The sequence below is a fragment of the Falco peregrinus genome, chromosome 6 (genome assembly GCF_023634155.1).
Source record: "Falco peregrinus isolate bFalPer1 chromosome 6, bFalPer1.pri, whole genome shotgun sequence".
In the NCBI taxonomy this organism is placed as follows: domain Eukaryota; kingdom Metazoa; phylum Chordata; class Aves; order Falconiformes; family Falconidae; genus Falco; species Falco peregrinus.
The window spans coordinates 29,858,014-29,885,648 of record NC_073726.1 but is presented as its reverse complement, the minus strand read 5'-3'; the positions used below and the strand labels follow the sequence as shown (position 1 = coordinate 29,885,648).

Here is a 27,635-nt window from a genome sequence, read left to right as displayed (position 1 = left end):
GTCAGTAAAACGAGGTTACTATTTGGAATTGTTCACAGGATCAGAAATTCTGTAGTGATTCTAAACCCCTGTGAAAACATGAGATGGAAACTTCTGTAAAAATTTGTGCCAGTGTTTTAGATAAGCTTTTATACCTGAACTAAAATTACGCAATAATGAGTTTGCACATACATGCATCTAAAGAACCTACCTCTTTGTCCTTTCTTTCAACTCTCTCTTTAACCACAGCACACATCAAATATAAATTCCTCCACTCAGTCTTTTGGTAATACTTTGGAGAGCTTTATCCATAGATGACTTCATGTTTGTTCCAGTCCTCCCTATTTTCAGGTTCTGAAGTGCTTTTGTAACTTTCTGCATTCACATTCCTGGTTTGAATCGAAGCCATTTTGAAAAAGAAAATTACTCTGAATTCTTTAGTGAAAACTTCCAAAATATACCTCCAGCTTTAACGGAACTGTAGTGCTGCAGCCCTTTTTTCCTAAACTCCAGAACACAGCAAATGAAAATAAATAGAAGCTGGCATGTTTCTTCTTGTGCAGTTTTACTGGTGTGCATGTTCGTTCATTTGTCTGTTAACTTGTAGAATTCCATGATCTTACAAAGTGGTTTGCGGTTTGGTTTGAATTGGTGAGACTTTTCCTATTTTTCACATTTTAACCATTACTGACATTTTAATGCAATAGAAACAATGCAGCAGAGGAGCCAAAGTTTTTTTAAAAATAGCCGTTAGATATTACAGTGCCCTGTGTCACTGCTTTTAGATTTTAATTTAGAAAGAGTTTCTGGATGTTTTCTTAAGCATATTTTAATTAAGCATTGCATTCATTACATTAATTTGCATTTGCATGCCCAGTTGCCAAAAGCTTGCTAACAAATGGGGTGACAGACATATCCCAAAATGTGTATTTTAATTACAGTTCTGGTAAGTGTGACTGCAGCACTTCCTCACTTTCATGTATAATATCTGGGTTGCTGCTTTCAAGAGTTTACCCCACACCTGCAGTTGCCCAGTTACACGTTGTGTCTTTTTTATGCCTTGCATTAAAATGGAGGAGAGTTTGGCTGGTATCCTAAGCATGGGGTTGAGCAGCAACACATTGAACTTGATTTGATCAGACCTGTGTGACTGCTGGAACATCAATTTGAGCATGGTGGCATGTAGACAGCTGTATTTTCTTTTAAAAAGCAGCATTGCATGCTGTACATGCTGTAACAATACCACCCTGAAGCAAGAGGTCACACTGGTCTGTGCTTGAGTTCAGCGGTACTGAGACTTCTACCGAGGTCAGTAATGAACTGAAACCACCTTTCTAGCGTTTGCTTTTCCTATTAATGGTGCCAGTGGAGGAGCTGGGAACGGCCTCCTGGAGTTTTCAGGGAAACTCATTGTTCATGTAAACACTGAGAAGGAGTTTCCCTTCCTTCTTGGCCTGCTAGGTGTGCAGTGAACCATACAGTTTGCTTTAGCTACATACCATCTGCGTTTTATTTTTGTTTTGTTTGCTGACTTTCACCCATTTATGTACTACAGAGTATCGGTATATTGTTGTATATTCCACCTTTGTCAACAGCCTGGCTTTTGCTGCTCTGAGCAGTCTTGTGTTATGCAAGTTACGGTGTTTGGAACAGAGCTGGTCATGGAAAAAAATTACATTGGTGGAAATTCTACTTGTATTGTGTCTTCAGGAGAATGGGCATTGAGTGCTTTGATTGTTTTAGGGCTGCTGCTGTTTGTCCTGCATACATGCGGTTGTGTACTCTGTACTCGTGTAGCACTGTGTACTAAGACCTGCAGTCCTTGGAGTGCATTGCTGTTGTGAGGATGCAAGTGGCTTCTTTATCAGCATCTACTTTTTTTTTTCCTCTTTTTTTTTTTTTTTTCTTTCCTTCTCCCTATTTCTTTCAACAGCCAGTTTCTTGCTGGAAGAATTATTTCTTCCTGAGATGATCTTCCCCTCAAACCCCACTGTTCCGTTAAAGATCTAAAGCTGATCACCCTGCAAGAATAACCCTCAGCCCAGGATGCCAACAGGAGCGTGCTGCAGTCTGAGCTGAAGTGGTCTGGTGTGTATAGTCAGATCTGTGACATCTGTAAGCAGACTGTTCGGGTGGTGACTTTATTGTGGCCAAATACCAGAACAGTGATACTAACTCTGGACTAAACAACCCTGATGTTGGAGGCTTCGTTAAGTGTTGTGCAAAGGCTCATAAACTACTCTGTACAAACCCTCGAGGCTGAGGTGCTGTGTTAGAAGAACATGACCATGTTGCTTTGGGACCCAGGCTGGATCTGTGCCTTCCTGCAGTGCCAGGGCCAAGCTAATAAAACCACCTGAAGATGCCAGGAGTTAGCTTTGCAAAGAAGGTATTGTTATTGATGGTTTTTCATTAACCAGGTTACCCCAGCTTCCTGTTATTGGGCTATTTGAGAGTTGACTATGTTATATTGTATCAGAGTTCCTTTCTTCTGCTTCATGGTCCAGAAATTTGACTGGCTTTTCTTTCCAGATAGCATTAAGCTGTGTATTCAATGTTGCTTGCGGTCCAAACATTGCCAGATTGTGTTGAGAGACAAGCCTTTAGTATCATTGCACCCAAAACCTAAGTCACCATATTAACTTCTTCAAAGCTAGGTGAGATTGAACAATTGGTTAATGTTCAGGGAGCAAAATCTCCTTTTTCTCTACAGAATTTGCATCCAACAGCAATGTGATGATAGGTCTGGATGATCACATACAGTAAAACAGTCTGCTACCCAGAGTTCTTGCTGTTAGGTAAATCAAAACATGTTACTCAGAGTGTGACTTACGGAAAACTAAGTCAAAGTTTTGTAATTGGATCCTCCGCAAATGCTAAATAGCACATCACAATAAAATCGTTAGTCTCCTTATATAAACTGTTTATATGCTGCTAATCCTTTTTTACGATGAAAAGAGCATTCAGTGGGTTTTTAGTACAGGAAATTTATGGGATCTTTTAGTCACTGATGCATTTGACTTCCCGTGGCTTGGATGAATTTGAATCTACTGCCTGATTTCAAATCCTACCCAAACCCAGCTGGAAGTTTCTCGTGCAGAATGCTTCTCAAATCTTCTGTCACGGCAGCAGAATAATCTAGATTATGCTGACTCTGCAAAGGAAAGAGATTAAACAAAATACATTTTGCTGTCAGTCCTTCCGGAGTGAAATTCTGCCCTTCCTTGCAATACCTTTGTCCCCAAAATTACACTAATGAGCCTTTGCAGCCTTTCCTCTTTCATTTGCACACCTTATAAGTCCTGACTCTTCAGCAGTTGCAACAATGCTTGTTGAAACCTGGGAGAGACCTTTGGTAAGCTAAACCTTCACTTGCTGTGGAGGACAGCTGACACATGCCAAAGGACTGGTGGAGAGTTCTGGATGAGAGCACCACCGTGCTCACCGAACCGGGAATGAAATCCCTGGACTCAGCTGGAAAAATTTAACCGAAGAGTTTAAGATCTGTCTCCTTTCATGTGGAGTAAGATGTGAAAGGAGACTAGTTTTCAAAGGATTGACAGCTTTAGGAGACATAAAGCGGATTCATGGAGTTCCATGTGCGATGCAATAACCTTTACCAAGTGAACTGTACATGTAAGTGTGTGGGCTGGGGGAGTCTGGAACAGAGGGTAAGTTGAAGTTGGGTGAAAACAGAATTAGGGCTGACCAAAAGTCTGCGCTGTAACTCTGGGGAATATAATGACTTAAGAGCAGTGCGGTTCGGAGGAAGTACACAGTCAAATTTTCCCTCATACTTAAACACTCAAATATGGATAGTAAATAAAGAACAAACTGCCTTTTTGGGGTGACTGACTTCTCTGTTTGCTCTATAGACTTAATTCTTCTAAAAGAGGAATTCATGGGGAAATAAAAAAAGGTATCACTGACCGTGCCAGAGTGAATTTGCTTATAGACATGTGAGCATAAATGGTACTGTGAAATGGAACAAGTAGGGCGTAGAGAATTTTCAGATCCCGAGAGGAAAATAATTTCAGAGAAGTATAGACAAGTTTGAAGCGTTACCAGTATAGATGAAAGTTGCTAGGCCCTTTTTTGCTGCCACCCAATGCTGTACCTTTTGGCAGCAGAGATATTTAATTTTTTTTCTATTTTCTTCTTTTCTATCCTGAGACCCAAGAAACATGAACAAGCCTGCATGGATTTTTATAACATGATACTTGCATCATGGGATCATACAATAATTTAGGTTGGAAGGGACTTCAGGATGTCTTCAGTCCAATTTCCTACTCAGAGTAGGATCAGCTGTGTCTGGCATTTACCTCATAACATTCACTGCCTGAAATAAAATTTTAAAAGTAGTTTTGATTATTTAATCATTGTAGTGGAAAAAATGCCTGGCAGAGTAAAGGCTACCAGGCAATGCTATGAAAATTGTTTAGTCACACTTGTCATTAAAAGTAATAAATACTTCCCAAAAGCAGGTGTGTGGTTTTGAGTGATAGAGGCAAAGAGGATAAAGGGAACATCAGATACACCAATAATGAACTTCTAACTGATGATCTCTGTGTTGATTTTTCATGACTTACTAAGTATGCTTTAAACTAATTTGTAAGTTATTTCAGTATTGTGACCCCTTGCTGAGACTGGTCAGTTCACTGCAGTTCAAGGAGCCTGATGGTGTGAGACTGATGGGATTTGAATGATGGTTTTAAGCTTGATGTGCGTTCTGCCTATTTGTTTTCAAAGCCAGCAGGTATCATTAAAGAACCTTGCATAGAAAAATCTATACTTCATCATATTTTAATGGTCCTTTTTCTTTTTTATATTTTTTATGTAATGGTGATACAGAGTACTCTGTCCAGGCAAGGTTGCATGTTCTGTTGTGGCCTGGTGGCTGTAGGATAAACTTGCTTTCTGTCACTGCCCTCCTCCAGACACACTGCAGCTCATCTGGTCACATCTGTATTTCTGTTCCCTTCATAACCTTTCTCTTTTTGGTGCTTAGGCTGGATTTCCACTGTCCATGCTGCCATCCCCCCATCTTTATCTTTAACCCAGGCTTGGACCCTGCGCAGGGGGTAGGATTTGTGCAGTCAGGTTCTGCAAGTTGAGTGCTGGAGTTGCTGCAGAGGTGGGAGAGTGTGAGCAGCAGGAGGGCGTGCAAGCTCCCCCCTTGAGCAGAGGTGAGGTTTTTACTGGACTCAGCGGAACTGCACTGGAATTGCTGGAAGCATTAGAGATCTCCCAATAGGTCCTTATCTGGCAAAGCATTTTAGACATGTCAGTAATCCACAGGAAATTAAAATGTTGTCCATTGGGGCCTTAATTTTTAGTGACACTTATTTTTTAAATTCCTCTATGAACTGACTTCTTTTTAGGTATGGATTTATATATAAAACTATGACTGTTTAGACACAGTGACTTCAAAAAGTCTGAGTATTTCCAGTGAAGACTGAGGCTTGAAATGAAAATGATGTGACACAAGTGATGGACTTGAGAAAGAAGTGGGAGACTGAATATTTGATGTAACTGTGGAAGGTGGGGAAAAAGTAGTTCCTGGGAATCGGCTGAAGCCAGTGGAGGGGCATGGATATACTTACTGAAGGAAAGAAACACATGACAAATCTCAGAAATATCCAGCAAATTTGGAAGAAGAGGAATTCAGATAAGCCCCTTGAAAAGCAGGAAGTTGTGCTTATTAAAATTGGTCCTTGCTGCGAGCTGCAGTTCTCGGCACTACTTGGCACCGCGGCTCAGCCGAGCAGTATCTTGGCACACGCTGGGCTGGAGCAGGAAATGGTTTTCTCTGCAGCTCGGTGCTGAGGGGAAGCAGCTTCGCCTCTGTTTGAAGGCACGCCTGGGGAAGGTGATATTAAAAATGATTCTGCTTGAGCAAGTCAATAAAAATGGGTTGGGGTGACAATAAATATGTTCCAGCTTTGCACTGAGCAGCCTCTTCCTTTTGAAATTACTGTAGCTTCATTATATGATGTTTCCGTTACTGGGAGAAGAATCTCAAAGACATACATTTATAGGGCAACTTCTGTGTTACAGAAAGCTCTTGGGGTGATACACAAACTTTCATATAAAAATGAGGACCTGCTCCCAAAACCAAATTTACAAGATTAAATCTCATTTATCCTGATGGGTTCAGTCTGTATTCTGCTGTGCAATATCAGTCATTTTCCAATTTTAATAAAGTCTTTCTCCCTCCTAATTCAGGCTCAACCTGCAGAGGAGTTTTGCTTCTCATTCCATCCTCCTATCACTGGAGTGGGGAGAAAGAGATACCTAAAGGTCTAGTTTATTACTTTGTTGTGGTGTCAGGCAGAGGTGAAAGGGTTCAGCTGAGAGAATGTAAAGTTTTAACCTTAGACTAGTTGCAGTGGTAGCTAGTAAAAATGGGCTGTGAATCAAGGCTTCGTTTAAAAAAATACTCTTGTATTAAGTTGGACCTCTCATGTGTAGCAAAACTGATGGGAGGGATGAACGGTGTAGAAGAAAAGAAGAAACTTAACATTCTAGTGTCTGAGACTTCTCATAGCCAGCAGAAATACAGAGAAGGTTTTGGTAGTGGCTTTTCTTCCTTGATTATCACCCCCCCCACTTTTTTTTTTTTTTTTTTTTCCCTTTTAACTGTATCTCTTTGCCAGTCCTCTTACTCAGGGAAATGTGTCCTATCATTGAGTTGCATCTGCAGGACAGTGGGGTTTACATTTGCTGAAGGTTTCAGCAGGTAGTACTTCTGTTCATCTGTGGGCAGTTGATCACAGCAGCTGAACCCTTGTTATTTGGCACATAGGTACAGCAGCAACAGGGCTGGCTAAAGGAAGCCTTGTTGCAATGTGGTGGTGTTAACAAGGCCCTTGGCAATTAAAAGGCAAATACCCCTGTAAACCTCCACTCCTGCTGTGGGACAGCTATTGCTGTTAAGCAGAGGGGGGGTGGGGCACAGACAGTTTATGGGAATAGTCTGTGACGTCCAAATAAATACACAGACTGGGTGTAGTGGCACTGAGTGGATCAGGTGGAAAGCCAGAGCTCTGGTGACGTGCAGCCTGCTGTTATCTGGGGGTCATTCGGTTATTTCAGCACACCACTTAATGTTCTTTGTGTGTTAGCCTCTTACTTTTTTTTTTCTTTTTTTTTTAAATTGCAAAATAAATCTGAGGGCTTCAGTGTATAAATGTGACTGAGGTAAAACAGCACAGGGATGTCTGGATGGGTAAGGTGGGTTCAGCTGACTCCTGTGTTACTCTTAAATAAAAGAGTAGCATGAAGGATCACTCTCAGATACAACAGATGCTGAGGAGTCCACCAAGTCTATGCGGCTGTTGGAGATGAGAATAAAACACAGCTCCTTCAAGCAGCTTTGACTCTAAAAAAAGGAATTTGCCAGAGAGATAACAGAATTGAATGAACACTTTGCTTTCGCCCGCATTTGTGCGAAGGGAGATGGGATACAGTCGTAGCTGGCTGCCGTGGGGAATGGGAAATTAGAGTTGCAGGTAGGTAGGTGGATGAACAGGGACGAAAGCTGTAATTACTGACTGCTGTTTGGAAAGCACCCTCGTGCTCTCCAGGCCTCCTGGTGTAGCGGTGTGATGCCAACCAACTGCAGAGGAGCTACAGTTGGGTGCCAGCAATTCATACCCATTTTGCAGAGTAGCTTTGAGATCTGCAGATGATATAACTGCTAAGTGTTGTTATGAATGATTCAGAGCTTCTGGCTCCTATTTCCATACATGGATCATCAGACTGTCTTTCTCTGCCATTTTAAAATAATTGTCTGGATGACCTGAATATCTTCGAAGTAGTTTGAGTTTTTGTTCAGGTGCTGGCTTTAGAAATCAAATCTTTCATCTGATACATTTAACGTTAATTTTGCTTCTTTAATGGGATTCTCTTTACCCAAATTTACATGATTCAGCTTGCAGTCTGTTGTCTATGTGCTTCTTTTCCAGCGATAAATTTGCCCAAGCATCTCCCAGTATGTGTTGAGAAACACGTAGGTAGCTGTTTGTGTGCCATCCACTTCCACAGGCGGGTAAACAATGAGGGGTTTGTCAGATTGTGGCTCGAACAATACTTGAGGGAAGCTCCGTCCCACCTGGCTGTCAGTTCTGTTGTTGTACTTTGCTCTTGGTGACATCATTGGTGGCAGCTAAATGAAGTATATTAATTGTTAGATGCTCTTTGACCAAGGATGTTGACTTTTCCTGGTGGCCAATCGTATACCGCTGGTTTTGCAGAAGAAGCTGCTACTCTACTGTAATGTAGCAATCAGTTAGAAACAAAGGTGAGAGTGGAGTGAGTCTGTTTATGTAGATGGGAGATAAATAATTAAGAGACCTAAAAAGCCGTATGAATTACTTCTACATTTTCAAGGTCTGAGTGTGCATCAGCAGTCTAGAGCTTTGAAATGAAAAACTCTGCTGTGTTAAAAGTTACTGTGATGCTTCTGAGGTTAGTCTCGTCATGGGGAGCAGTGCTGTATTACAGCATCACCTCTTCTTACAGGTGGAGGGCCATCTCAGCCAGATCTCAGCTGAGCATAGCCAGGCCTGTACCACTGCCCCAGGATAGGCACTCGAGTATTAAGAGTTCATGTTACTTCCACAGAAGTGATCCCTTTGGTTTCTTCGGTTTCTTCAGAAAGCTGTTTATATACATGCAGTCTCTGCTGAGTAGATTGGCAAGGGCGAGGAGGTTAATGAAATGCTTGGCTGCTGACTCCACTACACTGAGAACAAGGCTGACTGACCAGGGAGTTCCCGAGTAAGATAGATCAAATGAAGCAGTGCTGCAGAGGGCAGAGCAACATCACAAGTTTCAACTCTACTCATTAATAGCTATGTGCTTGTAATTGTCCTTGGGATTTCTCCTCTTCGCAGTCAGCTTTTCTGTACATGAAGAGTTTAGCCCATGATGCTGTGCTCTAAGAGAAACTGCTTCAGGAGCGCCCATTTCGTCATCTCCCCAAGAAGATCTCCTTTCATGACCATGCCCTCTCCAGAAACGTAAATCTGAGGCAATAAACGTGGTGTGTCTGGTACTGAGGTGGACTTACTGGTGAATGTAAGTGAGAAGTACAGTCCAGAGCTAGTAGTGCACTTTGAACATCTTGCCCTTAACTGTAAGATTCATCCTTCCTCATAAGCATCCTTTTATTAAAGGAGAAGGATATTGTATGATAAAATCCACTTTCTGCTCTTCCTGTTACTGTGTTTGCTTTCAAATTAGTTTAAGAGTGAAAATGAATCAGTTAAATTCACACATTGCCCCAGATTCTTTGTCCACCTCTTGTATACTAGGCCAGTGCTGCAAAATGCAGTTTGCAAATTTGAGCAAGGGAATTGTCAAACAAAAACTGTTAAGAGGCAGCTTGTGATTTTGTACTTAAATAAGTAGATAGAGAAGAGTTTGTACTGTAAGTAATTATCAAAAAGCTCCCATTTTCCGTGTCGCTTTTTACAGTAGCTTAAAGCAGCATTTGAGAATTGGTACCACTGTTACTCATCTGACAGGGCTGCGAAGTTCCCAGCTTCCCTTCTGTGAGGGAAAACATCCCAAGTAACTGTCTGGACTGAGTCAGATGAATCATGTCATGGAAGTGACAGTTTCTTCACACTGACTATAAAGGGGTTCCCTGTGACTAACTCGGATACCAACATCTACGCTGCAGGTATTTAAATAGAAGTGAGATAAATCCCACTTGTCAAGTCTTCTCCTTGCTTCCAGTTGGGACACAGTGCATCGGGGGTTTCATTGGCTTAGGAGAAAAATCTGGAACAGAATTCCAAGGATTTAACTTCATAGGTATCTGCCTCCCCCCCCCGACACAGAATTTTGCGGTTCAGTTTGTAATTATGCTGAGAAATGAACCTGACTGTCTAGCGTACCTGCAGGTCTCATTTAAAAGCAGTCAAAATAAATGGTAGATGCTTATTTGGAAGAGGTTCAGCATAATCCAGTGCAAACCTGCATTTTGGGACAGCCTATACCTGTTCCTTTTGGTAGCTCTGAAAATTGAGCTCAAACTGCAGTAAGTGCTGTAGTCCCCCCAGACTGCTGCTGGCATCTCTGCATTGGCATGTCCTCGTAGGAGTAGGAGCTGCATCCACACTGCAGGCCGGGGGGGACTGGAAGGATTCAGGTGAGGTTGTTGCATGATTATTTATGAAATTAGTTTCTCTTGAGTGGTTTTGTACATTGAAAGTAGAGGCCTTGCTGGAATATTTCTACAGGGTACTACGGCCGTGTGTTGATGTCTGCAGACTCTTTGTTGGCAGAGTCTGTAGGCATCTGCACCAAAAGGTACTCTGGAGTATTTGCCCAGCAGGTTGATACTATGTAAACATGCATATTTCAATACACAAATAGTGTCAAAATGATGGATTGTAAAAGAGCAAACTTCCCAAAGAGCAGTCTGGGATGGATGGTGCTAGTGCTGGCTTTCCTGGTGTATCTTGGTCCCTCAGTGAAGCTGCTGATGGTGGGGGCAGTTTGTGTCTCTGCCAGTTAGTTCAGGGCATCTTTACAGAGCTAAACCCTACATAAAGGAAGGAAAACGTCCACCCCCACCACCACCCCCTGCCGTGCTGGGGCTGAGCTGTACTTTCTTGGAAGGGGGAAGATGATATTTCTTTTTCCACCTGGACAAGAAGCAGTCTTTGCCATTGCCCTTGGGCATCTTACCAACAGGATTTATTTCCTTCTCCAGTTTAAATAGACAGTTATTTTTGCATTGATACAAGTTACCAGTTCCAAGGACTGAGTCAGGTGTTGAAGCGCTTATAGTAAATTGTTAATCCTTGTCTATTGAAATCACACACACAGGGAATGTGGGGTGCGATGCCGTGACAAGTACTGTCTCTGGGTGCCCACAATCGTTACATTGGTGCTGAACTGACTTGTTCTTTTTTGAGGGAATGTTAGTTGAGGCAGATATGTGCTTGTGCTAATGCACCTTTAAAGTAGGTTGAGTTAAATTAAGGAACTGGCAGTGAGAACAAGCAAAAAGCCTAAAGGAAGCGGTGCTGCCAAACACTGGCATCCCTGCCAAGGCCAGTACACCGGGCACAGCTAGGAATACTCCAAAACGTGTCCAGCACAAGAGGTGACTTGCCCATGATGCTGAGTCAGTGGGTCGTGGGCTGCTGCGTGTTTATCTGCCATGGAGCGTTTAGGTCCGTGGGACACGAACTGCTTGACCCTTTTGGAAAGCTGCGGCTTGCATTGGCAAAATGCAATGCTGGAGGTTGGCTAAATCTTCTTCCTCTGCTCTTTGGTTGTGCCCTGGATGCTCTCCCTCCCACCAGTTCATGCCAGTGATGCATTGGAGAGGTCACAAATGGTTTCTGCATCTGTATAGTTCTCGGGGATGTGCAGAGAACGACGTGTTGCTCAGCTCACAGTGGAAGGCAGTCTTGTGCCTCCAGAGGTTCAGCTCTCGCCCTCCTTTCCCATTTTCCTCTTGTCTCAACTCTCTCCAGCACACAGGTTCAGATGCTCTCCCAGGACAGTGGTTTACTAATGCCACACCAGGGTCAGTTAGAAGTGCTGGAGCACCGGGCTCCCCAGCAGCCTGCTCCCAGCTCGCTGGCTGATGGTACCTCCTGTGCGGGCACATTCTTACATGCTGTTGGCCATGTCTCTTGGTTCTTTGGCTCTTGAGATGCCATTTTACCTGTACTTTTCCATCCCAGGCGAGGCTAGCAGGGTAAGCTCGTACGTTGCAGAGCAAAAGGCTTCGCTGTGATTTCACCGAGATGCCAAGAGCTGCAATCGTGCCATCTAGTGGTATAAGCCAAGAGTATCAAAATAAAGGAAATACTCCCCCCCCTCCCCCCCATCCATCCTCCTCCCAGTACTCGTTAATTCTGAAATGCTCCATTGTTTTGGGCAGAAAATGGGTATTTATGCCCTCTGCTACCCTGTCAGGTTTTCTGGGTGCTGGGGGGCTGAGCTCTTCAAGGATTTGCTAATCGGGAGGAGGAAGGGGAATTTTTTAGTCTTATTATATAAAGCCGATGCTAAACGTAAGCAGACTGCAACTTCATACCAAGAAAATGGAGTTCGAGCTGGTATTGCCTCCCCTTTGAGGAACTGAATCAACTCTGCAAACAAAATCAATCCGAGGTTAAAACACCCTTGCTTTAGGGAGGAGGGGAGAGGGAGGTAACAATGATTTGCTTGTCTGTAGCCACGCAACAATTCATCAACAGAGCTTGTGGTGAGATGCCCTGCGTGTGTAGATCAGTACCAGAACAGATTCCACCCCAGCTAGTAACACGGAGTACTTCCAGCTTCCTCTCTGCTAAAGAAGGCTGCACCAAAATCGCAAAAGGCTCAGTAAACCTTTCTAGAAACCTACATTCATCACCAAGATAAGAATAGGCCTCGCAATGAGGAGTATTAAAAGGCACGCGGTTTATACCACAATTTGGCATGTGTATGCAGTGAATTACAGTCTGAATTAAATCTGTCTTGGGTGTTTGTCTTTACTGTTATCTTCAGTTCAAGCTCTGGCGCAGAATTGAAGTTGCTCAGGTTGATGTTTATGTGTGCTTGCTGTTCCCAGGATTTTTACCTAGAGGTCATCGCGTCCTTTTCTCCTATTACCAAGAAGCTTGCTGTTTGGATAGGATTATGTGATCCATCTGTTGTAGCTACCACAGTAAGTCAGGAGGGCCATTCTGTACTGCCTCACATGCCCCTGAAGTATCCTTTTTGTGCCAGGGTCAGAATTCAGACATTCCTGTTGGCTCAGGACTTTGTGCACGCTGCTAAGTGTGCAAGACCATGATACAGAAATCCCTGAAACTGTCAACACTGGAATTACAAACTTAAAATAATATGGAAGATGCCTGTAGAAGGAGTAAGAAGAGTTAAACATCTAAGAATTGCCAGCAAGCAAAGCGAGGAGAAAAAAGGTGTGATGGTATTAAATGCTAGAAGTGCGGCTGTCCTAGCTTGAGGTCTGCTTATACAGCTTTGGTAAAATGCAGAATGAGGGTTAAGAAAAGAAATCAAAACCTAGACTTCCAAATGCCCAGAGAAGTCCTTTTCTCTGTAGGGTAAGGGTCAAGCTGCTCTTGCATATTCTCTCATTCGGAATCTTTTGTGTATTTTGTGAGCAGTGGCATGATTCAGAAAGGGGGGTGAGAGGTCACCACTCAGCTCGCAAATGTGTAGTATCAAAATTGCAGCATACTGCTAGGCTGTAGACATGGGAGGAGAAAGTGGAACGTAAGTCTCCTACTTCCCAGGTAAGAGAATTGGCAATGGGAAGGTACAGGAGGATGAGTAGCATCTTTGACCATATCGTACTAAGAAAATTGTAGTGTGCTTTGTGCTGAACCTGGGTGCTGTATTGTTGGCTCCTGTGAAAGGTTAGGCTGAGGTGTCTACAAGGTCAGTCCTATGACATTTCAGTCTTATGCAAGAGGATGTTTAGGTTGCATCTTGTTTAGTCCTTAAGCTGCCTCTGCGTGGTAACAGAAAATGGGACATGGCCGAGAGGAGAAACCTGGCATTATCAGTGAAGCGCTCTGGAAAGTGCATATACTAATCAGGTGGAGACTTACTTATTTGGATGTAGGCACTTCAGTGACACTGCAGTGGGTGCTTCAGTCTCACTGGCTGCGTGTGTGTCTGTGGGTCTGTGTGTGTGCGTGTGCGCACTAACTGCACCCACCCAGGAAGCCGTGCTGTCCTCCCGGTCCGTGAAGAAAATGGATGTTTTAGTCCAGGCAGGTTCCCCACATAGTGCCTGGACCAGGTCTCCTCTGTGCAGCATGAAGACTACCATAAGATGTTGTTCACAAACCTCTCATTTTTTGGTTTAGTGAGGATTTTTTTGTTGGTTTGTTGTTTGGTTGAGGTTTTTTTTGGTTTGGGTGTTTGGTGGGGTTTTTTTCATTTTAAAGCCCCTGATGCTACTGTCTACCCATTTGTTGGTTTTATTCTGAGAACTAGAGCTTCAGTTTTAAGACCTAAAAAAACAAATATCTTTTGGCCTTAGTAAAGACTGAGTTTGAGTTTGTGGCTTGACTGGCTGGTGGTCCTGGGAAGTGTAGATCTTACTGGAGCAGTGGCAGAAGCCTGTGTGAACCCAACCTGGTACGGGCATACCTGGGCTGCATCCTCAGGAAGGTTTCTGGAGTGAGCCATCCCTGCGGGCACATGTGGGAGTGCTTCCACCAAACAGAAGCCACAGGAATCATCTAACACTGATATATTGTGGACCACAGTTCAGAAAGCTATTATTATTTATTAGATGAAATCTAATTAGAAGATCAAAAATGCCAACAACTTAATTTCAGCAAACAGCATTGAAAAAGTTTGCCTCATGCATTTGAAAATGGTTGTCTTTTGAATGAATTTGGTTGGTTGGTTTTGGTATGGTTGTGGTTTTTTAACCAAAGATAAATCAGACTTGGGCAAGCAGTGAAGGTGAGCCATTCCAGCTACTGCATGGGTTTTATTTTAAGGCACGTGATTTTTTTTAGACCAAAAAAAGCAGATGCTTTTTACCTGTTGTCTGTCCTTTGGCTGAGTAGGTTTTGATTTTTATGGCAGGAAATATTTGACTGTTTGTACTAATGGGATGCAACACTTGACTTTTATGACTGCAATGCAGGCCTTTTATTAATAAAACTTAATGTGTAACAGGATAATTCCGTTGCAGCTAGTACTATACTGGCTTGATTTTGTACAAAATAAGTTTCTACTTCCTTGAAGGCCTTATATAAGCCTTAACTGGGAACGAATCCAGCATGTTCGATCACAATAAAGGAGCTGCTTCAGAACGGGCTCTTCTTTAGAAATAGTCGTAAACAGGTTTATATATAGGCATTGCATTTATACACAAAACTTGCTGAAGAAATGTTTCCCGAGGACTAGTGGTTCTTATGTATGCCATGGGGACTCTGTTACACTAATTGGTGAGCAGACCTGTTGTAGTAATTCAAGGCAAGGTTTAAAACACAAGAACATCTCTCAAATCTGTATCTGCTGAAAGGGCTGGGTATTGAATGGCTCTTTGCTGTAAAAAAGGCATTTGATAAAAAGGCTCGGAAACTTCGGCTGGCATCCTACATATGCAAATGCAGGTGCCGTACACGTTATATTTGGATTTCAGGGTTTTTCAGATCCATTTCAAGTCTGTTGGTAGCAGCCTTATGTGGTTTGATCGCTCGCTTTCATCACCCGTGCCCAATTATTATACATGAGATCCATCAGCCCCCTCTCACCGATAGTGCCTGCAGCTGAGCATCAGCACGTTTGGGAACAATAAAGGGCTGTCATTTGGGAGTTCCTTTTCCTTCCTATTCGGACGGGACTCAAAATTACTCCTTCGCAGAGCTCACCAGTCGGGCTTGTGTCTTGAACAGGTAATGCTTGCATCTGAGCAGCATGAGGATTGGGTTTAGGAAGCTTTGTTGCTGATTTACGTTCAGCATCGTTGGTTGTGTGCTCTGGTAGAGTTTCAGATAGGTACAGGACAAAAACATGGAGAGACTTCTGCCTTTGTAATTGATTTTTAAGGATAATTTGCCATTTTGTTCCTCGCCTCCTTCCTAATGAGCTGAATTGTTAAAATATGTTAATGTAAGGAGACACATGAGAAAGGGTGAAGCAATATACTGACACGTTGAATAATTAGATCATCTCCTGCGCAGGAAAAAAAGTCAAGTATGAAACAGGAACAAGAAGTGCCTCCCTCCCCCACTGTAGAGGCACCAGGTCGGGCTCTTTCTGCATGCAGAAGCAGGTTAGAGAATTAGATCTTTAGTATTGATTAATTTTTGTGAAATTCCTGAAGATTCAAAGTGTTATGTATAGTAACTGTCTTGTATTCGTCTGCTGTTCTGGGGAGAAGTTGGGAGTTGTGTCAGAGGGCTGAATTCGTGAGCTGCGTAATTTGTGATTAAACAAAAAACTGACTGTTGCTGGATTGAATTTGTAAATGCTGTAGCGGTTAAATCAGGTTTTCTCAGCAAAATCCTTGCAAATTTTGTCCTGAATAGGAGTTAGATCAAGGGAATTCCGTAAAGAGGCACAGGACGTTGTGGCTGCCTTTCTCACAGCATTTGGTGTTTCACGAGGCAGTGCTTCGTATTTCTTAAAAGGTTTATTTCTTTGAAATAATAACTGCTTAATAATTGATAAGATCTCAGCCCTGTGTGAACCCATGCCTGTGGGGAGGGCTGTAACAGTACTCCATCTTTACTTACATGAGTAAGCACTCTGGTGTGTTAAGTTCACTTGTTTGATAAACATAACACTTTGCTTTTGTTCTCTTAATCACTTCCTTCGAAGAGTTAACTTCCTAAGCAGCCACAGATTAGTTCTCTCAGTTGTTTTAATTATTTTTCTTGTCACGCACAGTGAAGGTCTAGTGTTTGTGAAATGTCTTCTTTTTTTTTTTATTTCGTCCCCCCTTCCATGGCAGCTTCAGTGATGCTGGCATTGAAAACCCAGCCAAAACGCTGTCCGTCTGCGGTCCTGCCATTTATTTTTTATTTATATTTTTTTAACTAAGTTTCAGCTTAATGCTACAGAATGTAATACTTTTCCTTCAGGGTGATTTGAATGCTCCAGAATTTTGTATTGCTCTGAGGGGTACGCGAGAGGCTGTAGCACTGGGCTTCCACGTGCTTGCTGCTGAGTAATTTCCTTTTGTATTGCTGACAGGTGACTCAAAGCAGGAGCTAGCAGATGGCTGCGTCGTTAGCTGGTGGCCACAGCCTTACGAGATGAGTTTTGGAATTTCCATCAAAGTCTGGATTAGGCTCAGGATGTGCCAGTGGCACAGAGCACTCCGGGGGAGTGTGGAAGAAGAGGAAATCATTCATAGCGACTCATCTTGTGGTTGGGTGAGTCAGGGGTCTGCTGTTGGTGGTCAGAAAGGCACGTGGCTGACTACACCGTCTTTGTGTGCTCTGCAGGATGCAAACTGTCTCTAAAAATTAATTCTGCCCTTTTGATTTTTGTCCAATGAGTTATTTCCAGAAAGAAGTTACTGTATTTTCTGGAATGAGTATTGTGAAATATTTTTTTTTATTATTTTTTTTTTTACAGTGGGCAAGTTTTCATCTGGTGATTTATCAACTAAATATTTTACAGGATCATAGTTAAAAGCTGCTCTTAAAAAAAAAAAAAAAAAAAAAAAAATCCACCCGGTGCAATAGGGAAAGTAAAAGCATCTCAGTTTCCAAATGATGAAGGAATAACCGAAAGAGCTCGTTCTTGGAATAGTAGCTCCATTGGCACTCGTTGGTGATTTCCTGTGCATTTGCTGCAAGAATCACTCTGTGATGTGAGTAGGTGGTACTAAAGGGTTATTATGAAACCAATTTTCAACCAGACGTTTTGAGTCATGGATCGGGAAGAGGGATAGCAGCTTCAGAGCTTTCTCTTTGTTTGAGCAGTGCGCCTGAAATGCACACGCAGGATATTTTGTGCTTGCATGGTATAAGGCAGACTGGGGATAGGTCTGGTATCACGTGAAGTGCTCTTCTTCATGCCGCTCCATCTCAGGGATGAGAAACGAGGACGTGGGCTGAGAGCCGGCAGCAGCGTGCAAGGTGCACAAGGAGCAGTTTCCTGACTGTCTTTCAGTTGTAAGTATTTTCTCGTGGTTTTTCCCAGACGTGAGAGACAAAATGGAGTTGCGTCAGGACGGATGTCTGCGCCAAAACGAGGTGGTGGTTTGGAGCAGTTTGGTTCTGTTCTGGAAGCAGATGGGCTGCCACTGGCAAGAGACAGTTGGCTTCTCCATCAGAAAAAAAATGGGGTGTTTAAGGGAATTGGTCTGGCTCCTAAACCGAAGGAATTGTTGACCTACTGACTCAGTTACAAAGCATTAGGGAAGCAGTCTTATTGTGGTTTCTTTTGTTGGTGGCAGATTCAGATGTCTGTGAGCGTTACGGGTATGACTAGCAAAGGAGAGACTGTTCTGGTACCTGCTGCCTGTGGGATTTATTTTGTGCCAGGAAGGAGCTGAGGTGCTGATGGCTGAATAACACCTAAACTTTATTTCTGATGCTTCTCCTGATAATGCATTGGTAAGTTTATGTACTTTTAATTTTCAATGCTAAGATGGTATCTTGCTAAATGTGATTGAAAGAAAGCTCTTTGAACATAGCAAGGTGTATTCATTTTTTCACTGGAGCAGCTTTGTCAGAGAACAGTAGCTGGCCTGCTGCAGTTCAGGAATCTGGACATAAGGGGGGGAATTTAATCAGGTTGACAGAAACAATTTGAAATTACTGTTCCTTCCCACCTTTAACCTACAGACCTCTGCTAACGTTGGTATTAAGCAAAGGGGATGGGCCAGCCCTCCAGCTTTGGGATAGTATCATCCCGGAGTCACTGCTAAGCTATTGTTCATTCAGTGAAATGTAATAGGAGAATAAGGCTTTGGTCATCTTGAATTTCACATGAAAATCAGTTGTCCATCCCTGGAATTAAATCTAGTGATACTTCTCCCAAAATATGCCTAGGATAGAAATTACGTTATTTTTAAGTGGCTCTGTAAATCCCAAGAAAAAAGCTATCAATTAGTGGCTCCTCGAAAGACCCAGATCATTAACATACCATTGGCTAGAAGGAATCATGTTGGCTGGCTGAGCTAGGTCTGGATCTTGTGCTCCCTGAATCTGCTCTCAACTCTGCCACTGGTTTTGGGAGGGATTTTTTGGAGAGGGGGGCTGCTTGAACAAGTCATTATTTATGTTGTCGATGAAGTAAGGGTAGTAATATTTAACTTCTCTTCAGTGCTTTACCAGCATTATCACTACATTTTCTGTTTAGAGAGGATGCTGATACATGATACTGCAGCTCTTGGATTTCCAGAACGTTGTTTTGAATAGTTAGATTATTAGAAGGTGGGGAAGGCAAGATGGTGTTTACTGAGTTTATCATGCTCTGTGGTGGGTCTCCTCCAGACACCTGCTGTACAAAACGCTGGTGCTGCATCCTAACCGTCCGCCACGAAGGGAGGAATTCACTGTTGCTGTACTTGACTGGGTGGGTGACACTGGGACACCTTGCATTCCCAAACCCACTTGAGTCAGTAGTTGTAGTGAGCCACTTGCGGATATTTATTTCCCCCTCTTCTCCAAAACAGCAACAGAGGAGGCAGTCCATACACCACACATCCCTGTGGAGCTGCAAATAAACCCAGCAGTTTTTATTTTAAAAAAAAAAAGCAGGGAAAAAAAAAAAGGAAGGTTTAGCATTGTACTGGATTTCCTTTCCTTAAGTGCTTCCTTTGGATCTTGGGAGAAGAGCTGAAGCGCAGGGCGACTTTCTAGCGAGCAGTCGTACCAAAAGGCGTGGGAGGCAGGGTCAGGGAAGAGTCACTTGGTTGTTATGTGGGTGTGAAAAGCCTATGAAAAGGAAAGGGCGGAGGAAAATACTTGAATTAAACAAATAAAGGAGAATTTTACACAAATTAGATATTCCAGGGTAGATTTTTGCCAAGTATTTTTGTGAATTAACTGCCTATCTTGTGAAAATTATTTATTTAAGTGTAAGCTTATCAAAATGTTCTCAGGAGGGACTTCGTGTTTTGTTGTTTGTTTTTTTTTAAAAGCAACAACAAATCAAAAAAGTCATTGTGTCCTTACTTTTTCAGATGAAAAGAAAGGAAGTTGCAAATATTTATAGCTTCTGAATTGTTAACTGTTAAACCTACATTGAAGTGGTGGATCAGATTTCCTTAGGCTTACAGTGGAGCGGTTTCATTTACTAAGAAATTACAAGCAGACCCTATTTGAGGAGAAGGAGCCTTATATCTTCAGTTGATCGTTTTGTACCCACCTGTGGGACAGGGAAACGGCTGCTCTTGAAAGTCACCTCTGTTGGGGAGCAGGCCATTAGCACTGATGCGGTGCACGGGGATGTTTCACACCCAAAATAATTGAAAACATTCGTATTTTGAAATGTGCAGGATTTTTTTATGTATGTTTGAAGTAGGTCCATCTCCTTGCAGTTTAAAATGTCACCTAATACGATTGAGAGAAAATAAAATACATGCGTAGAGAGAACATTTTTCCATGCCTTTTGTGATTGTCTTGACCAAAAATAAAGGCAGTGCATGGAGGAAAAAGGTGTAACAGCACTTTCTCCCTGAAGCAGAATACTGAGTATTACATCCTTTAGTGAAAATCTGGATTTTTGTAAAAAAAAAAAAAAAAAAAAAAAAGCACAGACAAAGAAAACCCAACCAAAAAACCCCCACCCTATATCATAAATAGTAGCTTTTTAAATACAAGCCATAAATTGTATATCAGGAAAACACTGATACTGTCTGAAATTAGATGCACAGCTGTGTAGTGTGGTGTCTTCTACTAAACCAACACAATGCTTGATGGTTTAGGTCTGTGCAGTGTCTTCATAGCATTCATGTGTACTGATTGCTGAGGGATTCCCATACAAAAGTTCATAGGCGAGGTGTAGAGAATTTGTTGGCTTTTCCTTATTGTTTGTTTTGTAAATCTGTCCAGTTAAGTTCTTCATGGCCCGTAGCTATCCAAATGCAGAGTTTGCAGCTGAAGTTTGCATACAAAATGGTGAGCTCAACATTGGACCTGGAAAAGAGGAGTGCTTCCTTTTCCATTGCTCTGCTAGAATGATAATAGCAATATTTAAGAAAAAATTAATTTCTTGAGCCAAATAAATATGCGAGTTTTCCAGCAACATAAGGTATGACTAGAATCCACTCTCACCTGTGCGTTTTCAGGGTAGAGTTGTGTGCGATGATCTCTGGTGTCTTAATTCCCTCCCTTGTTTCCCTTCTGTCTGTGGGCAAACTGGGCCACCTCTGGGCAGTGCTGCCATGCCGTGCTGTGACTTTAGGGGTTCATCAGTGCAGTAAATGGAAGCTAGCAGGCATTTGTAACTTCTAATCAAAGTTTGCGCACCTGAATTGCAACTTTAAGGACCGAAGCGGCTACCAAAATTCCCCATATGACCTGTTATTACAGGCTCCTGTGAGAGTGTATATGCAGTTTTATTGCCAAAACATGCGGTTGGCAGAAGTGAGTCATAACTCTGAAGATCTCAGCTTTGCTCTTTGATTCACTTTTATCCACCAAAAATAAAAATATTTCCAAGAATACAGGTAGGTATATGCTATTCTCCTGTTAGGGCAGAGCTCTCACTGGCTTTTAATGGTATTTACGTAGCTCATAAGATGTATTTTTCAAGCTTTAGTATAAAAGAAGCCATGTATACATTTTATCTAATCTTTAGTGCAGTAGGCATGAACAGTTCCTGGAGAAGGGACCAGAATGTAGGGCTCTACCCCTTCTTCTGGGAGTCTGTTTCTCGTAGTCATTCTTGCCCTCCAGTGCTTTCTCTTTAGGGCTCTGTGAATTTTGCATTCCTCTCAGAGCTGACCCAGCTCCAGTGGGAGGGCAGAAGCAGCCTCAGCCCAAGCTCTGCTTGAAGTCTGCTGGTTTGAGGACTTTGTAGGAGGTAGGTTCTACAGGGGGGAAAGTGCCTAGTTTCCCAGGTGAGCTCGTAACTACTGGGTTACTATTTGAAGGTGACAGTGTTATCTTCTGTGGACATGTTTTTGGATTACTGTGGTTGTTACGTTTTGTCTTGTACTTGATGTTGTTTTAGTGTGGCCACGTTGTACCTGTGATGACCATGCGGCCTTGGGGTGAACCAGCTCAGTTTGCTGATCTAACTGAAAACTAGATCTTTTTCTTCTCCCTTTCTTTTCTTTTGGGAGAATTAGAACTGGTCCAACTCACTGTATAGCTGCACGACTGCTGGTGCTGATGGGGAAGCAGCAGGACTTCAAGGCCAGAGCAGAGAAGATGAGACTGTCCCTTTCAGTGACATCTTCATAAAGTTCAGGTCAGCCTGGTCAGGAAACTGTACCTCCCCTGTCTCTTAATCACTACGGTGCTAAAGCAAGAGCTAACTTAACCTTGCTCTCCAAAACAAGCAATCTGTTAGATTTTAGTCTTCCCTGTTTTCCTTTGGCATCTGGATTTCAGGTGTCTATATTTAACTTAAGCATCTGTGTACAATGAGTAGTCAAACGTATTCCTTTTAATATTTCCATTTTCTGCTTAGAGTCTAAATAGTTAAGAGTAGGATTCATAATACTGTATGGTGGTAAAGAGAAGTCCATCCCTTCATAAAATTTCCAGTTATCAATGTAAATAAATAGGATAGAAATGGTATTTATAGAGCCTGATGGGCTCCTGACATTTACCAAATTGGCCTTTTTTCAAATAGCATCACAAATTGTTCTCCTGCAACACTTTTCACAACATTGGCCTTTGTCTATAATCTCACAAATTACTCCCCATCCTAATTGGGGTCAAGACAGAATTTCCATTGACCAGGAAAAAAACAGCCAAACACCCCGAAATCCAGCTTCTGCAAAGCAGGTTTCAGGGCAGCGATACTTCAAACAGTTGGCTTCCAGCAAACCCTGCACAGTCCCATGTTGTGAAGGATGATCTTCCTATATGCCTTTCTTTTTTTCTCCTACCCTTCTGCTTTGGAGGTTCTTTTTGCTTCTTTTGCATTTTTCTCTTGATCTTCCTGATTTTTAAGCTTACTGTTCCTGTAATCCATTTTTCTCAAAAATATGCTTTAAACATAAAAGGTGTGCTTGTGCCATACGTCCTTTTGCTCTTTCTGCATGTGCGCTTACCTAATAACTTGAAAATAGCAAACAGAGCACGTGATCTGAGAAACAATCTGGTGTGTTACCCTAAGGGAGGATTTTCTCAGTGCACAAATGGAGTAAATAGTTAAAAATGCTGTATAGTACGGATCCAGCCACACTAACACTAAACTTGTGTGTATGAGTAGTTATTTGCATGCATGAATGTTGACAGAGTTGAACTCTGTATTACCAAATCTGCTGTCAAAAGTTGACCCCAGGCATTTTGCAGGAATGATTATGATTGTCTCTTTAATTACTTAAATTCTGTTTTGCCTGTTCAGGAGAGCTACCCACAACTCTGTAATTACCACACGCCTGCCGTTCAGATAGGCTTTCTACTGGCAACGTAATGCACAACTTTGAAAGAGAGCAGCGTGGCATCTAGCTACAAGGACCTCCTTTTAATTGAACACTTTGATTATCACACAATAATGAGACGATTGAGTTGCTGCAAATGTTTGCCAGCCCTCTGCTAAGTGCTTCTACGGAATTACAGAATCATAGATGTTAGAGATGGAAAGTGCATTAGATCACCCAGACCGTCGTCTTGCCAGTACATGTTTTCTGCTGCGTGGTTGGTTTTTTTTGTTGGGTTTGTTTTTTTTTTGGTTGGGTTTGCCCCCCTCCCCCCCGTGGTTTATGGCTAAAGATACTCTAAGAACTTGGCCTTCCACTTTGATCTTGTGGAGTCTTTTCCACAAAGTTTGATTTTTCTTTGCCTGATATTTGGCCTAAATTTTTCCATTTCTTTGTTTTGCCATATTATTTCCAGTCTACATTCTCATCTTTCAGTAATTCTCTCTGTGGTGTTTAACAACCTGTAAATAGGAGCGGAATAGTATTACGTGTGCTCTTGAATATTAGATGTATCACCTGAAGTGCTGCATGTTCAGTTCTTCAGGATTTGGGAAAATTACACTGATTGAAGATAGGTTTTTAAACTGAACTGCTAATAGTATGATTTTTCAGATGAGTATTTAATTCCAGTATAAGAATGGTCTTTTCTGGTGTCACTTGAGAAATTGTTGAAAATTACCTGAAAAGGCTAATTTTACTCAGAAATGGAATGGTTTTTATATGGAAGGGTTATGCCAGTATAACTGAAGTGATTTTTAACTCTGTTGTGGCATTTAAACTGTGGGGAAGCAATGTGTGCAGGCAAATCTGCAGAGGGCATTACAGGGAAAATGAAAAAAAATTACCATTTTCCATTAGTGACAGAAATATTGGAAGTTGTAATGTAGTTGAATCTCTCTTTTTTTTTTTTTTTTTTTTCTCTCCAGCTTTCCATTTTCCTGTCTTTTTCTCAAAGTTTCTTCACTTTATAACCATTATTTCCTTTTACAGTTTCACTTGTTTTGGTGGGATTTGGGGGTTGCTTCTTAGTTGTTTCTTTTTCTGGGCTTGGTCTTCACTGCCAGAAGCCTCAGGTGCAGGCAGGGTCACCTGAAGTTTTCCCCTGTCTTGCCCACAAAGAGCAGAACAGTATCCCCCCAAAGCAAGCACTTGGTGGTGATGAAGAGGACAAATGGGCATTGTTTTTGCTGACATCCCATGAGAGATGGGCTGGTTGGTGTGAGCTGGTGCATGGCCACGCTGGCCTGAGCCAGTGCCTTTGGAGCTGCCTGCAGTCATGATCCAGTGCCTTTACCCCAGAGTTTCTCTGGCTTCCGAAGCATTACTGCTGGTTTTCCTTTCAGAGCACCCCAAAGGATGTGAGGGTTGTGGTACAAGCCTCCAAATACAGATTTTCTTAGTAGAGTGGGGCAAGGGTGTGCATTGCATGCCCGCTGGAGCTTCTGGAAGCTGACACAGGCAGGGCCAGCACCGTGCAGTCCTCATCCCCGCTCCATCCACACTGTGTTGGAAAAAAGCATTTGACTCATTCAGAAGGGATCCCACGAGTGGTTTAGCATTGGTGTAGTGTGGAGAGCTTGACCTCATGTAGCCTCGCAGACCTTGGGGGCTTGGGGCGGTAAGCAGTCTTCCTTCAAGCCACCAGGAATTGTGATGCAGGGTAGGGATGCTGATGGAGAGATGCAAGAATGGGCGTATCATAGGAGGTAAAATTACTCTTAGTGAGTGGATTGAAGGTGTTTGAGGATCAGGTTGTGTAACTGAATGGGGAGATGAATGAAAAACATGTAAATGGGTGGGTTACTGAGTGAGTAAGAGAAAATGTGAGTGGGCGGGTAATTAGACTGGCAAGTGAGAGAGGAGGTAGGAGTGGGTGAGTAGATGGGTAGGTATGTAGCAAAAAAGTCGGAAGTGGTGTTAAGGGACGACTGTGATGATACCTGAAAGACTGGTAACAGCCACCCTCCTTGAGACGCGCAGAGAGGACCAACTGCCAGCGCTGTTACCGTGGGGCGTGCAGGTGAGCAGGCAGACTCCTGAGACCTCCGTTGCTTCCCGTTGATCTGCGTCCAGCTCGTTTGGATGGCACAACATTTACTCTGCCTGAACCTCACTACGTCTGTGTGTGCAGTAGCCATAATCTTCACTCTGGTTGCATTTTACTGGTGTTCCTGCAGAAATATGTAAGACCTTAATTATTATTTGTGGGGGGGTTGGGCTCTAACAAAGTCGCAGAGAAAGCGGGTGAAGCACAACAGAGACTTTCAGGTCTGACCTGGAGCACTGCAATTTGCAGCGGGTATTCCCAAGAGCTGAAATGACCCAAGAGCTGCACATGGGAAGGAGCTACCTGACAAGTAAAAGGTACAAAGATGAGGGATACGCTGGAATTACAAATGCGCAACACATCAGCATAAAGGCATCTCCCAAATGTGAACATCCTTTCATTTTAATGAATTGAGATAGGAAGGTAAAGTAACTTTAAATCATTATCAAACCTTGACTGACGGGGCTTTTATTAGAATCTTACTGTAAGTGCTGTAAGGCTGGATATAGTTCACCATGACTAATACGTAACTGTTTTTAATTTCCTATGGCAGAGTTACAACCCTACCTATGACCTCTCTGTATTCAGGTACAGTGAGGCTATTGTTAAGGTAATGGCTCTACTGGACGGTTCAGTTATATTAAGTTGTGCACGGTGCACTTTCAATATTTATTGTAATAGAGCAAGTCCTTTTGAAGCCCAAATAGAGGTGAATGACTACTGCAGGAAGTCACGGGCTTCATCTTAGCTGCCAAAAAGGTGTGTATTTGCTGAGGAATAACTTAAGAAGTGGTGTTGTACTGAAAAATGTTACTAGAGATCAGTCCCTGCAGGTTTTCATCCAGTAACTAGGTAAGAGTGAGAGTTTTCCCTTGCTGGGCCTACTTCGTGATGAAAACTATGTTGCTTTGTCTGCACATGGATTTGACAGCAGGATGAAGACCTGTTACACGGAGCAGCCCGCTGTGAGGATGTCCTGGTTTTAGCTAGGATAGAGTTAATTTTCTTTTTTAACCCCATGCTTGCCATGGGGTTGTACATGGGTTGGGTTTGGGGCAGGTTGTGTTGCTCAGGGTGGCTGCATCCACATTGTGCTGTGGAAGCCGTTCTGGGAAAGAGATGCCAGCCCGCTGTTATGCCATGTTTAGTAACTCCTACCAGCTCTGTGGTGTTCGCTGTGCTTTTTACTGCCAGGCTGAAGTCTGTAATGCTGGCTTACACAGGTGTCTGGAAAATCTGTCAGGGTATTTGGTAACTTACAAAAGTATCCTGAAGCGGTGAGTGAAATCTCTCCCATCTTGAACATGGTCACCTGTCACAAACTAGATGTCCTATAAAGCTTGGGACTGTAGCTGAGCCAGCTCCTACAGGAGTCGGTGTTTACTCATTTATTTTTTTTTTTTATCTGAGTCCAATCCAGAAATCATTTGCTGTACTTAAGCAGATGTTTCTTACCGTTAAAACAGAGCAAATCTCTTGCTGATGTTCAAATGCTGTAGTAACTGTGAAGTAAGATACAGAAGAGCGTGTGGGTATGTGTGTGGGTATGTTTAATACAAGCCTGTTGGGTTGTAGATCTGTCAAAGCCCCAAATTTGCATTCCTTACATAAGCAGAAATCCTGGTAGTGTTTACACGTGCTTTGTCTGTGCTTTAGGAACTGCAGGAATTGAATTGCTGTGTCAAAAACACTGCTCTTAGTTGCCATCTGTGGGATTGCACAGACACTGTTAAAATATTTACAATTCCAATCCTAACTAGAAGTTTGTTTGCTGTTACGCTTGATATTGAAACTTATCACAACAATCATAAGAGCAGCATGTGACCGCGATGGAAGTGTGGACAGTTGTAAGATTCTGAGAATACACTGGAATGAAAACCTTGGAAGTTTCCCTTCTGTTTAATTAATTGTTTGGGGTTTTTCAGTGACAAGGTTACAAAGCATGTGTAATGAGCATGCTTCATCTTTTGCCATTTTTTTCCACATGGGTGTGTGCTTCCTTTTCATTATGTTGTTTTTCTTTCCTTTTTTTTTTTTTTTAAACACAGCCACTCCTTTCATTTTAAGATTAAGAAATTAGCAGCTTGCGGAGCAGAAAAAAAAAAAAAGTTTCATCAACATTGCAGTTCTGATCCTTCTAAGCCTTTATTACCTGTAGGGGCAGGTGCAGGAAGCTACTACAGGAGAGAAGGTTTACTAACTTTTTCAAGGCTTGGGCTTGCGCAGAGGAGCAGTATATTTTAGATGCTACGGAGAAAGTTCAGAGCAACACGGTCAAAAGGTGCGTTGCTTAGAAATATATCCCTTTTGCTTGGCTTGTTTCACTTCAGTTCTGTACCATAAGAGTTCTGAGCCCTCCAGCTGGTGTTTTAAACACAAAATTGAAATAGGCTGTCTGAAGTCTATACCTATTATCTTACTTGTTTCCTGCTGTTGTAAAATAGATTTTCTTTCTTGAGATAGTATCTTCCAAGACTTTCACTACCTGGAGTTTTTTTCTCTTTGTTTCTTTGCTCAAGAGAAAGTGAAGGGAACCACTTG

The 27,635-nt window shown here is 42.5% G+C and overlaps 1 long non-coding RNA gene across 4 annotated transcripts in view; it reads left to right on the top strand.

Moving 5' to 3' along the window:
- The window catches only part of LOC106112105 (uncharacterized), a 131,733-nt gene that overhangs the window by 81,335 nt on the left and 22,763 nt on the right, over positions 1–27,635 (top strand). For 3 of the 4 annotated variants that reach the window (XR_008747756.1, XR_008747755.1, XR_008747758.1), the window contains 2 exons: positions 16,684–16,865; positions 17,071–18,056. This is a non-coding gene — a long non-coding RNA (uncharacterized LOC106112105). Of the gene's footprint in view, positions 1–16,683; positions 16,866–17,070; positions 18,057–21,742; positions 21,865–27,635 lie in introns of all 4 variants that reach the window. The other variant, XR_008747757.1, reaches the window with a different exon arrangement.